General features: G+C 34.3%; 1 long non-coding RNA gene across 1 annotated transcript in view; it reads right to left on the bottom strand.

Moving 5' to 3' along the window:
* Positions 1-359: 359 nt before the first annotated feature.
* The window catches only part of LOC144379784 (uncharacterized), a 164,508-nt gene continuing 143,579 nt past the window's right edge, over positions 360-21,288 (bottom strand). Inside the window, exon 3 of the long non-coding RNA XR_013443163.1 lies at positions 360-432. This is a non-coding gene — a long non-coding RNA (uncharacterized LOC144379784). The remainder of the gene's footprint in view (positions 433-21,288) is intronic.

Raw genomic sequence — 21,288 nt, forward strand, 5'->3', positions numbered from 1 at the left:
TTACGTTAGGATAGTGAGTCTCTTCAAGATGGAGTCAAATGAACAATGATTGTAAACATGGGTAAATACGTTTTTTTTTGGTAGAGGTTTTTCTAAAGACTAATTGTATGTCTTTTGCCATTAAGGTTTCTATGTTCAGCTTAATCGAACCAGCTTTTATTGGAGTGCCCACCTTATATCCGACCCTGTACCATGTCCATGGGATACAGCAAGAATAAGTAGTTTTTCTACTTGAAGCTTCTTGCAGTCTGTTTTGCAGAAAAACTAATATGTAAAATGAGGTGCAAAATGTTATGATAGACTATGTACAGAAGCACAGAGTATGGGAATGGTACAAACTGGGGAGCCAGAAAAGGCTTACCAGAAGAGCTGATTCTGGTGCTTTCCCAAGAGATGACTATGAGTTATCCAAGTGAAATTGGGGTTTCCTTCCTGAAATAGGAAGCATTAACAAAAAATGAAAAGCCTTAACTATCAGTGTCATGTGAAAGCAAGATATTGTTGCGTGGGGCAGAGTAAGAAGTGGAGATAGGAAGAATAAGCATTATGATGAATTTGTAAAAATGTAGGGTGTGGCTAGATGTGGGAAGTTTTCTTTTTCTTTTTTTTCTTTTTTTAAAGATTTTATTTATTTATCTGACAGAGAGAGACACAGAGAGAGAGGGAACACAAGCAGGGGGAGTGGGAGAGGGAGAACCAGGCTTCCCGTGGAGCAGGGAGCCCAATGTGGGGCTCGATTCCAGGACCCTGGGACCATGACCTGAGCCAAAGGCACATGCTTAACGACTGAGCCACCCAGGCACTGATGTGGGAAGTTTTCTAAATCATGCCAATGATTGTGTGCTTTCTCTAATAAAGATGGAGAGATAGTGAAGATGTATGTAACAAGGAGGATACCATGGGATAAAGATTTTTATTTTAGATATATTTTCCTATAAGAAGCATTGGATTGTATTCATTTATTTGAGATGTTACATTGTTCAATTCCTACTTAATTGTGTAATATGGGGTAAAATAATTAACTTCTCAAAGGATGCTGTTTACTTATCAGCAAAATGAAAAATAACTTCCTATCTCAAAATTGTAAGGATTGGATGCTATAATCCTCATTTAGTAGTTGGCACATGGTAATTGGTAATAATAACTAACAAGTTTTTTTTCTTTGTTTATTTGTACAATGATTGGGTTGGCATCATTAATCTATGAAGAAATTATTTTTTAAACTGAGGAAAATTTCATTATGCTATTTGAGAAAAATAGGGCTTACTTCACACAGGACACAACAAATAAACCCAGATGTATTAAAGATTTAATGTGAAAGTAAAAAACAAAACAAAAGAAAACAAAAAAAAAACTTCTAAAGCTATCAGGAAAAAAAAAAAATAGGGGAATCATACCACGACTCCGTAATGGAAAATAATTTTCCTTAAGTAAATCACTGAACCAAAAAAGGGAGAACAAATCTGTGATATCAAAAGTAAAGGATGGTATGAATGAAATTTGACAAGAAAATAAACAGTAAGTGAAAATATTTGCAACATGAATAATCATTAAAATATTATCATCTGAAGTACAGGGAATTCCTGAGAAGCAGCAAGAAAGTTCAGTATACATCATAAGGAAATAGGCAAATAAAATTAATAAGTTAGTAATCAGAAGAGAATCTCATTGGCTGAGAAGCCTATGAAATGATGTTCAAGTTCTTATAATAAAAGAAAAGGAAAAAAGTTACTATTTTTTCTCATCACATGGAAAAAGTAACATTAAACAGAGGATGATAATGAAAGGAACCTTAATCATGATGAACTATTGGTAAGAATATAATGTTGGAAGAAAACAGATGTATTTTATCATTTACTGTGCTATTATATCACTCAGAAATTCTTTTTCCAAATACATACCCAGAAAAACTTAAGTATAAATACCCAAAGAAATCTGTACAAAGAAGTTTGGTACTGGAAAAAATTGTCATAGAAAAGTAGTAGATACTACCCAAATGCACATCAATTAAAAAAAAAAAACCTGCATAAATAAAATGTAACATACTATGAAAACTTTGTAGCAATTACAAGGAAGTAACTAGGTAAGCATGTACCAATATTGAAATATTTCAAATATATAATATTCTGTGAAAAAAGTGTAAGATACAGGATACCATTTATGCAAATTTAATATAAAAGAGAAGTGACTCATGACAAAGGATAATGAGATTATAGATAAAAGATAAATGCACAATAATATAAAATAAAAACAAAAGCCAAACATCTTATAGAACAATGATGGAAGTACACCACTATCTTAATATTATGACTTGAAGTTCAAAATGAAGTTCAAAATGAAGTGGGAAGTAAAATTAAGTAAAATGTATATTGAATTTATTTATAAAATAAACATATGAAGGATCTAGAAAAATATGACAAGAAAAATTTTATACCACACATAAAAAGATTTAAGAAGCAAGAAAATATTATTTTAATAACATGCTAGAAAAATTAAAACACAAAGTATATGAATAGTTAGATAAAAGCATTTGGTCCATACCTAGTCTCACCGATGGCAGACAAGCAATCTAACCAGTACCACTCCTGGAACTAGAAGGACACAGTATTGTGCCTATCTATACCCTAGATATAATATGAATAGATTTGGCCAGGCCACTGACTGTCAAGTATGACTGACAGTCATACCTGTAGACTTGGAAGAGTAAACAGTGAAACTCTGAGTAGTTAAACATGGCTATTATCTTGATGGCCTTTAATTTATCTCTTCTATGTATAAATAGAAATAACCCAAAATACCAATGGTAGAATAATAATTTGGTTAAAGACAAAAATGGAGCCCCCATACAACCCAGCCATTGCACTACTATATATTTACCCAAAGGATATAAAAATATTGATTTGAAGGGGCCCATGTACTGCAATGTTTATAGTAGCACTATCAACAATAGCTAAATTATGGAAAGAGCACAAATGTCCATCGACTGAGGAATGGATAAAGAAGATGTGAAATATATATATATATATATATATATATATATATATATACACACACATATATATATACACACAATGAATATTACTCAGCCATCAAAAGAATGAAATTTTGCCATTTGCAATGACATGGATGGAGCTAGAGCATATTATGCTAAGTGAAATGTCAGTCAGAGAAAGACAAATACCATATGATCTCACTCACATGTGGAATTTAAGAAACAAAACAGATGAACATAGGGGAAGGGGAAAAAAAAAAGAGAGGGAAGCAAACCATAAGAGACTCTTAACTATAGAGAACAAACTGAGGGTTGCTGGAGGGGAGGTGGGTAGGGGGATGGATTAAACGGGTGATGGATATGAAGGAGGGCACTTGTTATGATGAGCACTGCGTGTTACATGTAAGTGATGAATCACTAAATTTCACTCCTGAAACCAGTATTATGCTATATGTTAAATAACTAGAATTTAAATAAAATTTTGAAAAAAAAGAAAAAACAAAAAAGACAAAAATGGAGTTTCTTCTTAATTCAACTTTTTCTAAAAAAATTATAAAAGATTAGATATAGCATTAGAAACACGTTCAGAGTCTTTTAATGATTCAGAGCACATGCATGTCTCCCTAAATTTAACATAACCAGCATTAACAGAAAGGTAGAAGGGGCAGAGGCAACAAATTTAGTGTATCATAATCCAAAGCAAAGTAGGTAGATGAGCCCTTGCTCATACTAACTGTAGGAGTATAAAAAATTCATTGTTACAGAGGATAAAATTAATCAATTCAGAGCAGTGAATGGATAAAATCAGGTGGCCTGTGGATATTTAATACATCTTTAATCAAAATATCTGATTTGTTAAACTAGTAAATATAATCATTTAATTACTACAATGTGAAGAAGGGAATAGAAATTTTGTGTTTGCTAATGGAGGTATGAGTGCCTGGTAAGTAATGAGAGATTTTCTGTGAGCACAGACATGTGGCCACATTAAGTTATTGTCCAATTAAATTTGTAACTTTTAAAACCATTAAAATGAGGACAAGCTTAAAAGATTATCAACAATTGCACATTTGGATTTTTAAGCATAATTTGGGATGTAGTATTTTATAGAGAGGAAAGGTAGCTAAATTAGGTAATCTTGGTTTTGCAGGACGTTTAATAAAAATCCATCTTACAATTGGAACACATATATAATTCATTCATATTCACATCAATTCATACATATGTGTATATTCATGTTGATTGAATATGAATTGATTCTGTATTGATTCTGTTTCTCTAGAGACTAATACAGACGGTATATCTAAATCTTCTTGTGTTTATAAATTAATCTTGTTATCTTTCTATAAAGAGGAAAGTAAAAAGAAGGCTTAGCAAATCAACTAAAATCTTTAAGGAAGAGAGCTGATCATGCCTTTAGGAAGATTGAAAGAGAAATGGAAAGTTGGAACGAGTGTAATTGAAAGCATAAAGAAAGGACTAAGACTTAGAAAATCAGAGTTGGAGTCAGCTTGGGGGCTTGGCCTAAGCTATAACCTATTAGAATCTCTTTTTACTTACTGAAGCATATGGGATCACTTCATCTACCCTACATACATCATTAATTCATTCACACACTTATTCAACAAAGGAGATGAACATGCATTTTATTTTATTTTTATTTTTTATTTATTTATTTATTTTTAAAGATTTTATTTATTTGACAGAGAGAGCACAAGCAGAGGGAGAGAGAGAGAGAAGCAGGCTCCCCGCTGAGCAAGGAGCCCGATGCGGGACTCGATCCTAGGACCCTGGGATCACGACCCAGGCCGAAGGCAGCCGCTTAACCGACTGAGCCACCCAGGCGTCCCTGAATGTGCATTTTAAACCCAAGTTGCCATGTAAAAATAATGTCTGCTTTGACAGAACTGAAAATGATAATGAAAATTAAAAAATTAAGGGAGAAGAAGGGAATGTGAAAATCTGACTTCTCCATAAATGTGGAATGAGTACATATATAGATCAAAGGGACAAGTATAGGGAGAAGCTATATGAAAAGTACTAATTCTTGGGATGCCTGGGTGGCTCAGTCGTTAAGCATCTGCCTTTGGCTCAGGTCATGATCCCAGGGTCCTGGGATCGAGCCCCACGTCGGGCTCCCTGCTCAGCGGGGAGTCTGCTTCTCCCTCTCCCCTTGCTCGTGCTCTCTCTCTCTCTCTCAAATAAATAAATAAATAAATAAAATCTTAAAAAAAATAGAATTTAAGTGTAGGAATTCCAGTATTTCTTCTCTTATTTAAACATATTATTTTATTATTTTTTGATTGATAGATTTATTTTTTATTCATATATTTATGGAAACTTACCAACTCTATTCTACCACTGTGAAATAGTATTTTAAATTCAGCATCATGTAGTCTGTTTATCAAAATATATTAACCCAGAAGGTTATTGTAAGTAGTCTCTAAAAATGTGCTTGTGGAAAAGCTGTCAGTATATATACTGTGTGATCTATACAGCTTGGTTAATTTTCCATAGAAGTTTTCTCTACTCAGTAGTAAATTACAAGTAAGGGCATGTCACCCAGGAATGCAGGGTGTAAGACTCACACACTTGGGAAAAAGAATGAATTTTGAGAGGTGTTAACAGCCCATTGCTAAGCAAATTTGCTAGAAATGGATATCAATTCTTATAGATGTTTGTATACTTCCACTTATCCAAAATGAAACAAAATATCAGGATAGCGGACACCTGGGTGGCTTAGTGGGTTAAGCTTCTGCCTTCAGCTCGGGTCATGATCCCAGGACCCTGGAATAGACCACGCCTTGGGCTCCCTGCTCAGGGGGGAGCCTGCTTCTCCCTCTCCCTCTCCCCATGCTTGTGCTCTCTCTCTTTCTGTCAAATAAATAAACAAAATCTTTAAAAATAATAAATAAATAAATAAACAAACAAATAAATAAAATATCAGGATAGAATTAAAGGCTTCAAGTTTTTTTTTTAAGATTTTTTTATTTATTTGAGAGAGAGAAGTCACGAGCCTGGGGGAGGGGCAGAGGGAGAAGCAGACTCCCCACTGAGCAGGGAGCCCAACCTGAGTTCCATCCCAGGACCCTGAGATCACGACCTGAGCCAAAGGCAGGTGCTTAACCAACTGAGTCACCCAGGCACCCCAAAGGCTTCAAGTTTTAAACTTCTTTCTTTCTTTTCTTTTTTTAAGATTTTATTTATTTATTTGAAAAAGAGAGAAATAGCAAGAGAGAGCACAAACAGTGCGGAGAGGGAGAAGCAGACTCCCCGCTGAGCAGGAAGCCCAATGTGAGGCTCTGTCCCAGGACCCTGGGATCACGACCTGAGCTGAAGGCAGACGCTTAACTGCCTGAGCCACCCAGGCGCCCCAAGTTTTAAACTTCCTTCTAACAACTGACTTGGCGTATTAGTAATGATGAGGTTTGCCGTTAGTCGTTTTTTCTTTTCCTCATCAAATACCTTTCACAATGCCCAAGTTAGCCCAGCATACATAATTAATATGGTGCATATGTCTTATTGTTTTCACTTGCTTAATAGTATGATGATAAATCTGAGGCTTGCTCTACCACACATTTATGTCTCTATTAGAAAGACGATCCACCAAAGAAAATTTTTTTTTCTAAGAAAAGTACAGCAGAAAATGATTGAATTTGGAACTTTGGCTGTTCGATGACCTTAGTTTTCTATTCTACCTCACCAATACCAGAAATGGTAATGACACATTTTTAAAAGTACTACAAAATCTTTCAGTATCCTTTAAAATAAATAGTATACTCAGTGTAAACCTTTTGTTAATTCTTTGTGTATATTCTCAGTAATATGTCACATGAAAGATTGAGGGTTTCAATTTATCTTGAGTCTTTTAGCAGTAGGGGGCTGACTTATATGCCAGGTAAAATTGCTATGTATACAGTTATAAAATTTTGATGAAGAGTCATTTTGAAGTATTCCTAACTTCATCATAAATTTAACATTAAAAAATGTAATTCAAAATGCCTGAATTGATCCAGATCTGATTTCCCAAAATATATTTACATCTAGGCTTACATTAGGAAGGGAAAGTTTTCATCCCAAAAGAGAATACCAGGAAAATTATGTGGGGAACCTAGATTTTACAAAGGACATTTTTGGGTTCCAGTTATAGAACGCGCTACTGGAAGCTCTATCATATTATTGTATTATTCCACAACTTGAATTATATTATGGGCTGCCATAACAAAGTACCAAAGACCCCGTGGCTTACAAAGAAATTTATTTCCTCACAGTTCTGAGGGTTAGCAATCCACAGTCAAATGTCAGCAAGGTTGGCTTATTCTGAAGGCTTCTCTCCTTGGCTTTAAAGGGCTACCTTCTCCCTGTGTGTTCAGATGGTTTTCCCTTGTGTGTCTTTCTATGTCCTAATCTCTTCTTATAATGAGATCAGTCATATTGATTAGTGCCCACTCTATGCCCTCATTTTAACTTACCCTTTTAAAGACCCTATCTCCAAATACAGTCACATTCTGTGGTACTAGGGGTTAGGACTTCAACATATGAATTTTGGGAGGATACTATTCAGCCCATTAACACCAGATGTCAAGGACATATATTCTGAAAAATCTATTCGTTGAAATTTTAAACTTAAACCATACATAAAAACGAGGTTTGTTAGTCTCATGTAAAGTATCACATTTTGAACTTACTAAGAATGTTGTTCTAAGTGGTACAAACACATCACTACTCTGCAAAAACTTAGTAAAATTGATTACACATAATAAACTCAGATATGAACAAACAAAAACAAACAAACAAATAGAAACAGAGGAGAAAAAGAAACTTCATTGCAGAGGGATAGTTGTGAGACTGGCCTTCTGGTGGTGCACTGATTTACCAATGAATTAGCGCTGACATGAGAGCAAATTAGGAGGAGGGTCATAATAGGTCACCTATCCAGTGTTCTGTAACTTTGAGCATCAGTGTGAAGGCAGCAAAACCTGAATGCTCAGTTCACAGTTAAGGATGTTGTGCTATAGAAGAAGTACACAGTCTGTTTTGGAGTTCATGACCTCATTTATATTTCCTATCTATATCGAGGCAGAATCATTAGAGGTTGATTCTCCATTTTTTTTTAAGTAAGAGGAAAATTACCTTTATTATTTCTTTTTCACTTCTAAAATTGTTTGCTTGCTACTATTCTTAGCTAGATTTTAGAAGGCACATTATAAATAAATGGACAAGCAAAAGCCAAAAGGGTCTTATTTTTTTTTTTTTTCAAATAGAGTGTAAATTTCTTGAAGGCAGGCCCTCACTCATCTTTGTACCCAACAGTCATTAACATGGTGATTTCTTCAATAAAACAGTGAGATACTATCAGACTCTGAGATATTAAACTAAGCACACTTGATGGGGTGGTCATCTTATGCAAATGACTTAATCAAGCATCCTTAACATGCAATCTATGGAACTTCTAAGGACTGACTGAAGACAAGTCAACTCTTAGTGCAGGAATTCTCCTTCCCCACAAAATTGTGGCAAAACATTAATTATGTGCATCTATTTATTTCCTGGGGGAAGCAACCACCATTTATTTCATCGGAATAAGTTACATTCCTCCAATTAAAAATAAAAATCATAATTTTGCAGATGGCTAATCTGAAGATTTTCCTGAATAAATATATCTTGTAGTCGAAATTTCTAACCCTGTTAGCTCAAATACAACTGGCTGCATTCATATATCAAAGAGAAGGATGTTTGTATTAGCCTGTTTGGGCTGCCATAACAAAATACCACAGACTGGGTGGCTAAACAGCAGAAATTTATTTCTTGCAGCTCTGGAACTTGGGAAGTGTAAGATCAAGGTGCTGGCTGACTTGGTTTTATTCTGAGGCCTCTTCTATTGGTTTGTAGGTGGGAGCCATATCTTTCTTTATACTCACATGACCTTTTCTCTGTGTGTGTACAGAAAGGAAGAGAGAATGCCTTCTGGTATTCTTTTAAAACCTCTTCTTTTAAAAACAATAATCCAGGGGTGCCTGGGTGGCTCAGTTGGTTAAGCATCTGACTCTTGGTTTTGGCTCAGGTCATATCTCATGGGTCGATTGCGCTCAGTACCAAGTCGGCTTGGGATTCTCTCTCTTCTCTCCCTCTGCCCCTCCCCCAGCTCTCTCTCTCTCAAATAAATAAATAAATCTTAAAAAAAAAAAAAAAAGAATAATCTCATCAGATCAAAACCCCACCCTTGTGACCTTATTTAACCTTAAATTACTTCCTCAGAGATCCTGTATCCATATACAGCATATTGGAAGCAGGGGCTTCACCATATGAATTTTGGGGGGACATAAATATTCAGTCCCAGAATTCATGTCCTTCTCATATGCAAATATATTTTATTCTAGCCCAGCAGCTCCAAAAGTCTTTTTTCCCCCCAAAAGTCTTAACTCATTCCATCAATACTAAAGTCTAAAGTCCAAAGCTTCATCTAAATATTGTCTAAATCAGATATGGGTGAGAACAGATGTACAATTCATCCTGAAGTTAAATTCCTTTCCATCTGCAAATCTGTGAAACCAGACAGATGTGCTTTCAAGATACAATGGTGGGACAGACATAAAATATACATTTCTGTTTCAAAAATGGAGAAATCAGTAAAGGAAGAAAGTGGTGACAAGTCCCAAGCAAGTCCAAGACCTAGCAAGACAAATTCCAATAGATCTTAAGGCTCGGAAAAACCCTCCTTGGTTCAATGCTCTGTCTTCTGGATGCAGTTGGGCTATAGTAAGGCACTGGGATGAAGGTCCTGCCTTCAAGACTCTGGGCAGAAGCTGTCAGACTGGTTGAAACTGAGTCAGTGTCCCTGATGATCTCTGAATCACCCTTGGGGTCATTCTTCCCTTTTCTTAAAGAATAGGTACTTAAGGAAGGCACTTGTGTGATAAGCACTAGGTGTTGTATGGAAGTGATTAATCATTAAATTCCACTCCTGAAATTAATATTACACTGTATGTTAACTAACTAGAATTTAAATAAAAACTTGGAAAAAAAAAAATCTTAGCAAATTAAAAAAAAAAAAAAATAGCGCCTGTCTGCAGCCAAGTAAACTCTATGGCTCCATTGTGTAAAGTCAAGAAACCTGAGTCTTCCTTCAACTTGTACGATTGTACAAGTGTACAAGTGTGATGTGTCCATCACATTCAGTTCAAACTGGCAGTGTGTCTGCTCTTATAACCCCATAATCTATTTATTTAGTGATAGTCCAGCCACATTTTTGGTGTTCTTTTCAGAAGATACTTTCCCATTTTTTGAAAATATGGACAGACTGAGAATTTTCCAAATACTTAAATTCTCTCTCCAGCTCTACTTTTTTCCCTGGGGTCCTTAGCAGAAGCACCCTTTAACATCCATGTTTCTACCAACTGTCTCTTCATGGCAATTTGGCTTTCTCTAACATGCATCTTAAAACTTCTCCAGCCTTTACCTATTACCCAGTTCCAAAGTGTTTCCACATGTTTAGGTATTTGTTATAGCAGCACTCCACTTCTTAGTACCAAAGTCTGTATTAGTTTACAAGGGCTGCCATCACAAAAAACCTTCAACAACAGGGATTTCTTTCTCACAGTCTGGAAGCTGGGAAGTCCAAGATCAAGGTGCTGGCAGGTAGGTCACTCTAAGGCCTCTTCTCTTTGCTTATAGGTACCTGCCATCTCTCTACATACTCACATAGTATCTTCTTTGTGCACATACACAGAGAGAGAGAGAGAAAAAGAGAGAGTAGAGGGAGAGAGAGAAGAGAGAGAGAGAATGCTCTGGTGTATTTTCTAATCCTACTGAGTCAGGGTCCCACTCTAATGACCTCATTTAACCTTAATTACTTCCTTAGAGGCTCCATCTCCAAATATAGCCACACTGGGGATTAGAACTTCACTATATACATTTTGGGGGGACACAAGCATTCAATCCACAAAACAGTGCTTTAACAGAAAAGAGGACACAGGAAAAGTGCGTCCTTCAAATGATAGAAGTAAGAGGGTGTCATACATAATTAGAGAAAAGGAGATTGGTTCCTTAGATACCAAAGATGGGAAACATGCCCTTATAATTGACCTATTTATAAATTCAATTCTCTGCATAATTCAACCACAGGAAAACTAGTTCATTATTTTGCTTAAAATTAAAATATCTAGGTAATTCATTTCAATTCTTATTAGCTTGGCAAACACCATCAAGATACAATTGTCATCCTAAGAAGTATTTCTTAGGTGGAAATAAATTGTGCAACTTAATTGTTCACATTACTTGGCAACTTTGTACATAGAATATTTGCAAGAAAATCATTTTGAATTGTCTATAAAAAGCATGAGTGTGATAGCCCATATGGGAGAATCTGTCTAAGCCCTTGCTCCTCAAGCTCTTGTTCACATATCATTTGCAATAATATCATTTAGTGATATATACTGAAGGACAGACTCCTGGGCTCCACAAATCCACTGGATAAGAATTTCTAGGTGCAGGAATTTAGAATTGTTAATTAAATAATCTGAGATGTGATTTGTAAGTGATGTGCCCAGTTAAGAACTACTAATCTAAAATGCTTTTGTCTTATGACATATCATTTTCCTGAAAAACAGAATTACAGATTTTTTTTTTTAAATTCCTCTTTGGTGTTACTTATGGAAAATCTCTTTTTAATTCAGGTCTACTTTTTCTGGGAATAGGTCTTAATGCTCTTGTATGCTCTGTGGCCCATGCCACTTTCAGAAGTGTGTGTTAAGGTAGGAAAATAGGTGGATTAATCAAGTGCTTCCAGCATATAGTGATTGAGTGCTTTGTTGTCATTTCATTTGGATGCATCTAGTATGTGAGACTGTATCTTGTGAACAGGATTCCAGTCAGGATTATGCCTGTACAGTGGATAAATATCTTTCTGGGAGAAAACAGTGGAAAGGACACATAGTAAGTACTATTTTTTTTTTTTTTTAACACAGAGAGACATACAGTTCCCAATGTCTAGGATCATCAAGTCAAATCGATTGATACGTATTCTCAAGTCACGTTGGCTTTATTTCTCATAGTCGGAAAGTGTGTCAGGTTCTATGCTCCTTTGGTAAGAACATGGCATGCTCCAATATTAATTAATCAGTGATTCTGTAGCCAGGTCACTGCAAGCCAAAAGGAGGAGATCCCATCATTCTCTGGAGAAATTATGTTGTGTAAATTAGCAAGTCCACAAAAATAAGTCACTTTGCATGGGTTCCTATGTAGTCATGTCCACTGTGTATATTCTCATGCCACCACTGATTTGTGAACAAAGGAAAAGTTCGGGGGGCCTGGGTGGCTCAGTCATTAAGTGTCTGCCTTCGGCTCAGGTCATGATCCCAGGGTGCTGGGATCGAGCCCCGCATTGGGCTCTCTGCTCAGCAGGAAGCCTGCTTCTCCCTCTCCCACTCTGCTGCTTGTGTTCCCTCTCTTGCTGTGTCTCTCTCTGTCAAATAAATAAATAAAATCTTAAAAAAAGAAAAAAAAGGAAAAGTTAACAAAGAAAGAGTACATTAGACCTATATATATATATATACATATATATTTTTTTCATATAATGAAATGTGACTTACTAGTCACATAATGACTAGTAGGAGGAACATCAATCGAAAGAGCAATTTGTTCAAGGGACTCTGAAGATTTTATTAGATTCTATTTTTTCCTGATATATTAGGAATGGCAAGAAAAAGTTCTGCACTTAGTAAATCAGCATATTTATTGGCTAGAAATCACAAAATATTAAAGTATGAGAGAAAGAGGAGAGATTATTTTGCTATAATTTATTAATCTACTATCTAAAAAATGAGACTCAAGTAGATTAAGTGGTTTATCTAAGGTCACAAAGATATTAGTAAAAAGTGGAACAAAACTTCTGGTTCACTGCTTTTTGTGTGCTTTCAATATGCTCTGTTGCTTTCTTGTTTTCCAGAATTTGGAATAGTGCAAATACAGTTAAAAGTGACAGTGAATGGTCCACACTTGAAAAAATCTTTCTGTTGAAGTAGGAACCCCAGGTCTGAAATTCTGCAGAGAGGAAATGTCATTTCTCTAATTAAGTAAGAGGAGAAAGAAGTCTTGGCATGTTGATTACCTGGGACAGAGCATTTGCAGTTACAGAATCAAATAAAATGTAAGCAAAGAAAGGAAGAAATAGAGGAAATAGTTTATTTTAGGTAGCTTATGCCCTACACATTGTCAAAGTCAGAAAGGTTATTTCTTTCACTGGAGTAGCCTGTAGTTTCATGTAGACAATAAATCATATTTCTAATTCAGCACTATATATAGTATTCACTTTTTTTTTCTCCTGTTTTCTATGAAAAATTCTCTTTTCTAAATTAATGACAAAATATGATTAATTACATATAACTACTTAGTGAAATACTAAAGTGATACCTCTTTATAAGTTATTACCAGCAATACACTTATGTTTATTAACTATTTATATGTATTTAATTAACTCTTGAAATGTATCCCCATAGATGAATAGTTAATACTAAGTTATATAAATAACAAATCTCATTCCTGTTATATTTTGTGAAAAGCATTAAGTCATAATCAAGAAATACTAAGTCAACTATTTCCTGCCTTTTTTTTCCTCCTGAGCACTTTCAAAGTTGGAAAATAAAAAGTCTTGCTTTTTATTTTTAGAATTTTTTTATTGAATGCTTCAAGTTGTGGTATATCAGCTTACAAGGAAATGAGAAGCATTTTAGATACATATTTACTTTCCCATTTTTATTGCTAATCAACATGAAATTCAAATAAATACAAATAAAAAATAAAGTTGAAAATTCTGAAAAAAAACTATGCATTTTGATCAGAAACATACATGTTAGAAAAGTCTCTGGAAATAAGCCAATTCAGTATTTGTTTCTTATGATAAAACGATATCAATGACAGGACTTCTAACAGTTCAAATTTGAGATTTGTGAAAAACAATGAATTTATTTTTTAAATATTATTTTGTTAAGAGTACAATAGACAAGAGTATCTGAATGAGAATGTACATGATATTTAAGTGTATGAGTTAAGCACATTAATTTGAGTTTAATAACGCTTAAAAAATGATGTGAGGTCATTGTAGATCAGATTTTAAACACTGAAGGCTGTGCCCATTTGAGACTGAATTGGATAATAGAAAGCTCTAGAGGAAACTGGAATAACAGAATCAAGATACATTAAATGAATGGAAAATGTATTTATTTTTTTAACTGTACAATCTAAAATACAGTTGAAAGGGAAAAAAAGCAATCAGATGGCACAGAAACATCACAAAAAGATTGTTCTGAAGAGTAAATGAGCTAGGGCGCCTGGGTGGCTCAGTTGGTTAAGCGACTGCCTTCGGCTCAGGTCATGATCCTGGAGTCCCTGGATCGAGTCCCGCATCGGGCTCCCTGCTCGGCGGGGAGCCTGCTTCACCCTCTGACCCTCCCCCCTCTCATGTGCTCTCTCTCTCTCATTCTCTCTGTCTTAAATAAATAAATAAAATCTTTAAAAAAAAAAAAAAAAAAAAAAGAGTAAATGAGCTATTATTGTTTTGAATATTAAAATGGGTATTTCATAAAACCTTAGGAATATAGACATTTAATTATTTGCATTATCACAATTTGTAAGTTATGAATGCATTTTTACCTCAAAATCAAATTTGTACTTCATTACATAACTGAGTATTATGTGAGATAATTCATTCTTAAAATTAAATATCCATGATGTTCATATGTTTGATGGAAATATGTATTGTATCTTAATAGAAACTTACTATAAAACTTAAACTCAGCTTAATATAAACTTATCTTCATAAAAATCCACTCAAAATTTTAGTAATCCAAAGATGATTCCCTCTCTGGAATACTTTAGAAATGTCGTGTTGCTGTGGAATTATACGTACCTTGTAGATCCTAACAAAGAACCTCAAAAGATTAATTCCAGTAACAGTGCGAATTGAGTAACTCTCCAGTTATTTTCTTTAGTAATCTGAATTAAAACTAAACTTAAATTGAAGAAATCCAACCGTGACTCTGAGAAGTCTGAATTCAATCAAATTAATCATAATTTCATATAGCCCATTGAAATTTACACTGACATCATCCTTAATATTTTGGACTCATTGACACTGGCAAGAATTAATCACAGAAACCAAATCCAAAAAAGGAAACTTTGTTTGATCATGAGGCTAGAAAATATATGAAACAGGGCTTATGGTTAGGCACAAACTATTTTTTCCCCTGCCTTGTTGTTTACTATCCTTTCTGTACTGTTCCTATAATCACATTCTTTCATTTTCTTTGGGAAACTTGTATTTTCTCCACCTCATCCATTTGTTTTCATTAGGAATGCCTCTGTTTTTACCTGACTTCACTCTTGGCTATAGTTGACTAGTTCAAGAGTAGGCTCAAGTCAAGTAGAGATTTTCCCTAAGAATTTTCAAAATATTCAGGCTTTATGGTGGTAGATATTAAAAAGTGAGGGACTTGAGATTTGTGAGTAGTCAAGTGTTCTCCCTTATGAGAAATGAGCTTTCAGTGAGAGAGAATGAAATATACCTGTGGAGAAAAGGAACTGAAAAACTAAGGAGACCTTGGTGGCATTCGAATTCCTGGTCAGGCGTGAATTTAGTTTGTTTGTTTGCTTATTTTTAAGTTTAGAAATTTCTCTCTTTCTCTTTTGTGTTTTTACTTTGATTATTTAATCCATTCTTTTTTTTTTTTTAATTTTCTCTTTTCCTACGTGAGTTCAAGTTCAATTTCTGTAATTTCTAATCAGAAAAGAAACGAACAGTAGAATGGGCCTGACTAGGATTTTATTTACAAATATTTTAGGAAGATGGGTACAAAGCAAAAATTTCTGCTGAATGGTTCACTAGATTAATTTTATTTAGTTATTTTGTTAATATCTGTCTGCATAGTTATCATGTTTTGTCTCTAGAGTGGCAGAATTGACTGATGGGACACCACTCTCTCAGTTCACTTTCTATATCACTACAAACACCTTCTCAGCTTCCATTGCTGGTTTCTCCTTTCCTTGTCTTTGACCTCTAAATTTTTCAGGAATCCAGAGTTCAGTCTCAGAAACACTGTTCTATACCATCTATACTCACTTCCCAGTGTTCTCAGGGTTTTAAATAATATCCATATGCTGACTATCCTAAATTTAATTCAATAGCCAAGGCCAGGCATGTATACCACATGACCTACTAGAACTCACTGGAGAGGTCTAGTAATCATCTCAAGATTAACATCCACATTTAGCTTCAGCATCTGCATATCCTAAACTTACTGTTCCTACAGTCCTCATCTCAAAAAATGCCATTGCAGCCTCCTATTTGTGTAAGCAAAAAAGGGACTGAGAGTGACTTCTGAGGTATACATATACACATATCAATAGGCATACCTCAGAGATACTGTGTTTGATTTCAGACCACTGCAATGAAGCAAGTAGCACAACAACGTGAGTCAAATAATTTTTTCTCATTTCCGGTGCATATAAAAGTAATGTTTACACTGGGCGCCTGGGTGGCTCCGGCAGTTAAGTGTCTGATTCTTGATTTCGGCTCAGGTCATGATCTCAGGGTCATGGGATGGGGTCCTGTGTCAGGCTCCACGCTCAGAGTCTGCTGGAGATTCTTTCTCTCTCTCTTCTCTGTCCCTCCCCCCTGCTCTCTCTCTCTCTCTCAGATAAATAAATAAATCTTTACAAAAAAGTAATGTTTACACTATACTGTACTCTATCAATTGTCCAATAGTACTATGTCTAAAAAATGTACATACCTTAATTAAGAAATACTGTATTGCTAAAAAATGTTATCATCTGAGCTTTTAGTGAGACATAATCACTGATCACACATCACCATAACAAAAATAATAATAATGTAAGAGCTTGAAATATTGCAAGAATCACCAAAATGTGACACAGTGAACAAATGCTGTTGGAAAAATGATGCTAATACACTTCTTGGATGCAGGGTGCCACAAACCTTCAATTTGTAAAAAACACAATATGTGGAAAGTGCAATAAAGTGAAGCACAATAAATCGAGGTATGCCTATATATATACTTTTTCTGTCCGCAAGGAATTTCCTTTCTTTCTAAATACAATATTTACTGCAAATCTGACCATTACAATCTAATTTGCCAGCCCTTGGTCAAAACTTCCATTAACTCTGGCAACTTTTGCAACATCTCTAGCGTGTCATCTTTCTTTGACTTTCTGCAAATGAATTATTATAATAGCTTCTGAATGACTCCTTTCACTCTATACAGCAGGAATGGGGGTACTTTTGAAAGATTCTGGCATTGCTGCTCTTGCATCCTCCAACAGCATCCCATCTCTTTCTAAATAAAAGCCCCAATCCCTACCATGACCTTGAAAATCTAACTTAATGTGCCAGAGACTAACTCTGATTTCATCTCTTACAATTCTTTCCTTCTATCTCTCTAACCAAGACACACTTGTCTTCTAGAATGTTTTCTTTGGACACACCAAATATGAGCCCACTTTTGTGATCTTGAATTCTCTGTCTCTTCTGCCTGGAAGGGACAGAAATATTTGTATGGCTTACTTCATCAATTCCTTTCATTATTATATTTTTTTCTCTTAATATAATGTCCTGTAGTTTTTTATCTTTGATATTTTATAACATTCTTTTTAGAGAATGCCTTGCTTTATTCTATTTAAAAAATCCTCAGTTTAGTCATCCACACTCTTCATATTATACATCGTCACATATTTATAATATGTAATTATTAATATCTCTTTAGATTTAGTGAATATTCTCCCTTTGTTATTTCTATCCTGAAGAATCAGACATAGGGGTTTTTAATAGTTGATATATTAAATTGTGAGTTTCAGTTAAGCTTTGTAACTCAGTGGAGTAGGTGTTAATTTTCCATTTCACAGGCAATAAAACTTAGGGAAATTCCCTCAATTGCCCAGTCACACAACTAAATATTTGAGAAACAGGATTCAAATACATTTTGTTCCTTAGGCAAATGAACTTTCTCATTAGACCGTAGCTCTGCTCCCTATCTTTTGAGCAGTGCAACAGATTCTATCACCTCTCAATTAAAATCCTTTCCCATAAGCTTGTATCTTTTTAATGTGTGTGAACTGATTACCTAATTTCTCTGATGGTTAACAATTATTTCATTACTGAATTTTGTATATTTGAAAGTGTGTGATGCTCACTGTATACATGGGATATTGAATTGCATCTGTTAGTCATGTATTTCTCATAGCAAACTTTACAAAGCAATAATTAAAACTTTATATCTCACCAGATATGTTGAATTTAAGAGCTGATTGTTTTCCCCCTGGACTATAATCTCTTTGAGGATAAGATCCTTGGCTCTAATTATTTTTAATGCAACTTGTTGCTTTTTATTTAATACAAACAACATGGAAAACAACACCATGCATAATCTCTATCTCCATCACCACCCAACACACAATCAATGCAATCTGGTTTAAATACTTTAAAATATTACAAAATTTAGCAACAATTGATAACAATTAATATAATGAATTTGTCATATAAGATAGCTTAATTGGGAGAAGAAATATTTTAATTTGGTGACTGTTAGAGAAAATGTTTAAATTGGAACACTGTATATTCTCAAATGATTTATATTGCTCATTTACTTTAATAAGTATTCACCCTGGTCATAGCTGAATATTTTTCATTTTAGTAATAATGTCAAATTGTTATAATTTGATGGTTTTACAATATTCTATCTTGTTTGATTTACTATCTTAATTCTATGACATAGGGGGATAGAATAAATATTAACCTCATTTTATAGATTAATAAAATATCCCATATAAAGTAAGATGTACTGAAGGGCAAATAGCCAGTGTATGAATACTCAAAATTGGTATAAGTTTATTTGGACTTTTAGTCTATTGTCACTGAATATACTATGTATAAGTTACTGAGTACCTAAATGGTTCTCTTCAGAAGCAGAAATTCAGAGTTTAGATTTCTATTTATTTTCCCTGAGGAAATAATTGTATAAATGATGTACACCCTAGTCCTATCTATAAAGCATATTTAAAATTTTTCTATATTAAGATAATGTTTTATAAAGGTCTTTGAATTGATAAAATAGTCAACTAGCATTTGTATCAAGAAGTGGCTAATATATCTAACGTTTTCAATATTTATATGGCTTTTCTGGAAAACATTAAAAGTATTATTAACTAAAATAGTCATTGATGGCTTTATTATAACTATTCTTTTGGACCCAGACACTGCTTCAAACAGAGTGAGAAGAGATAAATGATAAAGAGCAGAAAGTAATCATAATTTCCTCTTTTAAGACATGATTAAAAGGGCAATTTAGAATGTAATAATTAATGTCAGTGATAATTGCATTACTGTACGACATGCTGAGACATTCTGTGTCATTTAATAGGTTTGGATTTGCAAGGCAAACTTCTAAAAGCTGGTTAATTCCTCACAGGCAGTATGCCTACAATTTAGATAAGAGCCACCAGATTCATTATTTTGGATCCAATGAGGTGGACATAAATGAATAATTTAGACTTATACCAGGCAGTACTCTGAGGACATTCTCCACATCATTCAGTAAGTAATACTTTTTTATAGGAAGACTTTGATTAAAATGATGTTATAACTGCAACCACCAATTTAAAGTTATAATAAGGTAGATACTACATTAAGTAAGCATTAAAACACTGGTACACATGCATACATACTGGCAAAATGTAAATACTTATATTTATTCATTGACTTACATATCATTTTTGAATACCTAATAACTGATCTAAAAATCAAAAAAGTTACTATTTGTTGAAGGATACTTACAAGTCAAAACTAAATCACACCATTCTGTAGACTGATAAATGCTACAATTGAGATTATCATGGGCTCACTGAGAGCAAGATCAAGTAGTGATAGGAAACTTAATTTTATGGGCTCAGAAAAGACTTCTTAAAAAAAGGTGTTATTTATCTTGATAGGTAGAGAATGAATGTGTGTTAACTAGGTAGAGATGGTAGTGTAAATGAGTGAAAATTCTTACAAAGCCAAAGGCAAGAGAAATAGGGTGTTTTTTAGGAACTTAATGTATATTTGGACCATAAATCATTGGAGGATAAATGGAGAGAGATCAGGAAGTAGATCACCAAGGGGCTGGTGAAACATATAAGGAAATTGGACTTTATCCTAAGGGTAATAGGAATGATTGACAGGACTTATTAGTAATTTATACTCAGATTCTTCTCTTAGTATGGCAATTCTGACTGCACTGTGGAAAATGAATTAGAGCGAAGTGGCTTTAGAAATAAAAAAGAAGTATTTATGAATTTATTGTTATGATCCAAAAATGTAATGAATCATAAAACAAGGTAGTAAAGGTGTAAATGGGAAAAAGTAAATATATTTGAAAGATAAGGAGGTAGTTATCATAAAGTCATATGAGAGAGGAAAATGTATTAGTTTCCTATTTCCTATTGCTGCTATAATAAAATACCAGAAACTTATTTGTTTAAAACAACACAAAACTATTATTCTACAGTTCTGCAGATTAGAGTCTGACACAGTCTCACTGAACTAAAATCAAAGTGTTAGTAGGGCTGTGCTCTTGTCCGAATGGTTTAGGGAAGAATTTGCTTCTTTTCCTTTTCCAGCTTACAGAGATAGTCTTTGTTCCTTGGCTCACGACCCCTTCCATCTTCAAACCTAGTAATGTTGCATCTTTCTGACCCTGCTCCATAGTCTCCGTCTGTTACCATAGTATGGAAAGGTTATTGGATTTTAAGAACTGGGTTACACCGTGTCCACCCAAATAGTCTAGGATAATCTGCTCCTTTCAAGGTCCTTAACTTAATCATGTTTTCATAGTCTCTTTTGCCATGTACGCTAACATATTTACAGGTTCTGGAGATTGGGACACAGACATTTTTGAGGACCATTATTCTGTATATCACAGAACAGGAAAGGTCAAATGTGAAACACTTGTTTCTGATCTGGGAAATTCAGAGGTGAAGAAAAATTTCACCTACGAAGTTAGATAAAAAGAATTAGGAGCAATAAGACATTAAAACTAAAGTAATGGGAACAAAAAACAAACAAACAAACAAAAAAGAAGATGCAGATTATGAGAGAGGAGTGAATTGGTGACTGATCATGGCAATACCAGTAATTGGAAAAGGAAATAAAGAAATGTACAATTCTGACCTGGTTTGAACAAGAAGATATTGAACCCTAATAATGGATCCTCTAAAATCCACACATATGTGAATCATTTGTTAGAAAACTT

Source organism: Halichoerus grypus, chromosome 13 (assembly GCF_964656455.1).
Source record: "Halichoerus grypus chromosome 13, mHalGry1.hap1.1, whole genome shotgun sequence".
NCBI classification, from domain to species: Eukaryota; Metazoa; Chordata; class Mammalia; order Carnivora; family Phocidae; genus Halichoerus; species Halichoerus grypus.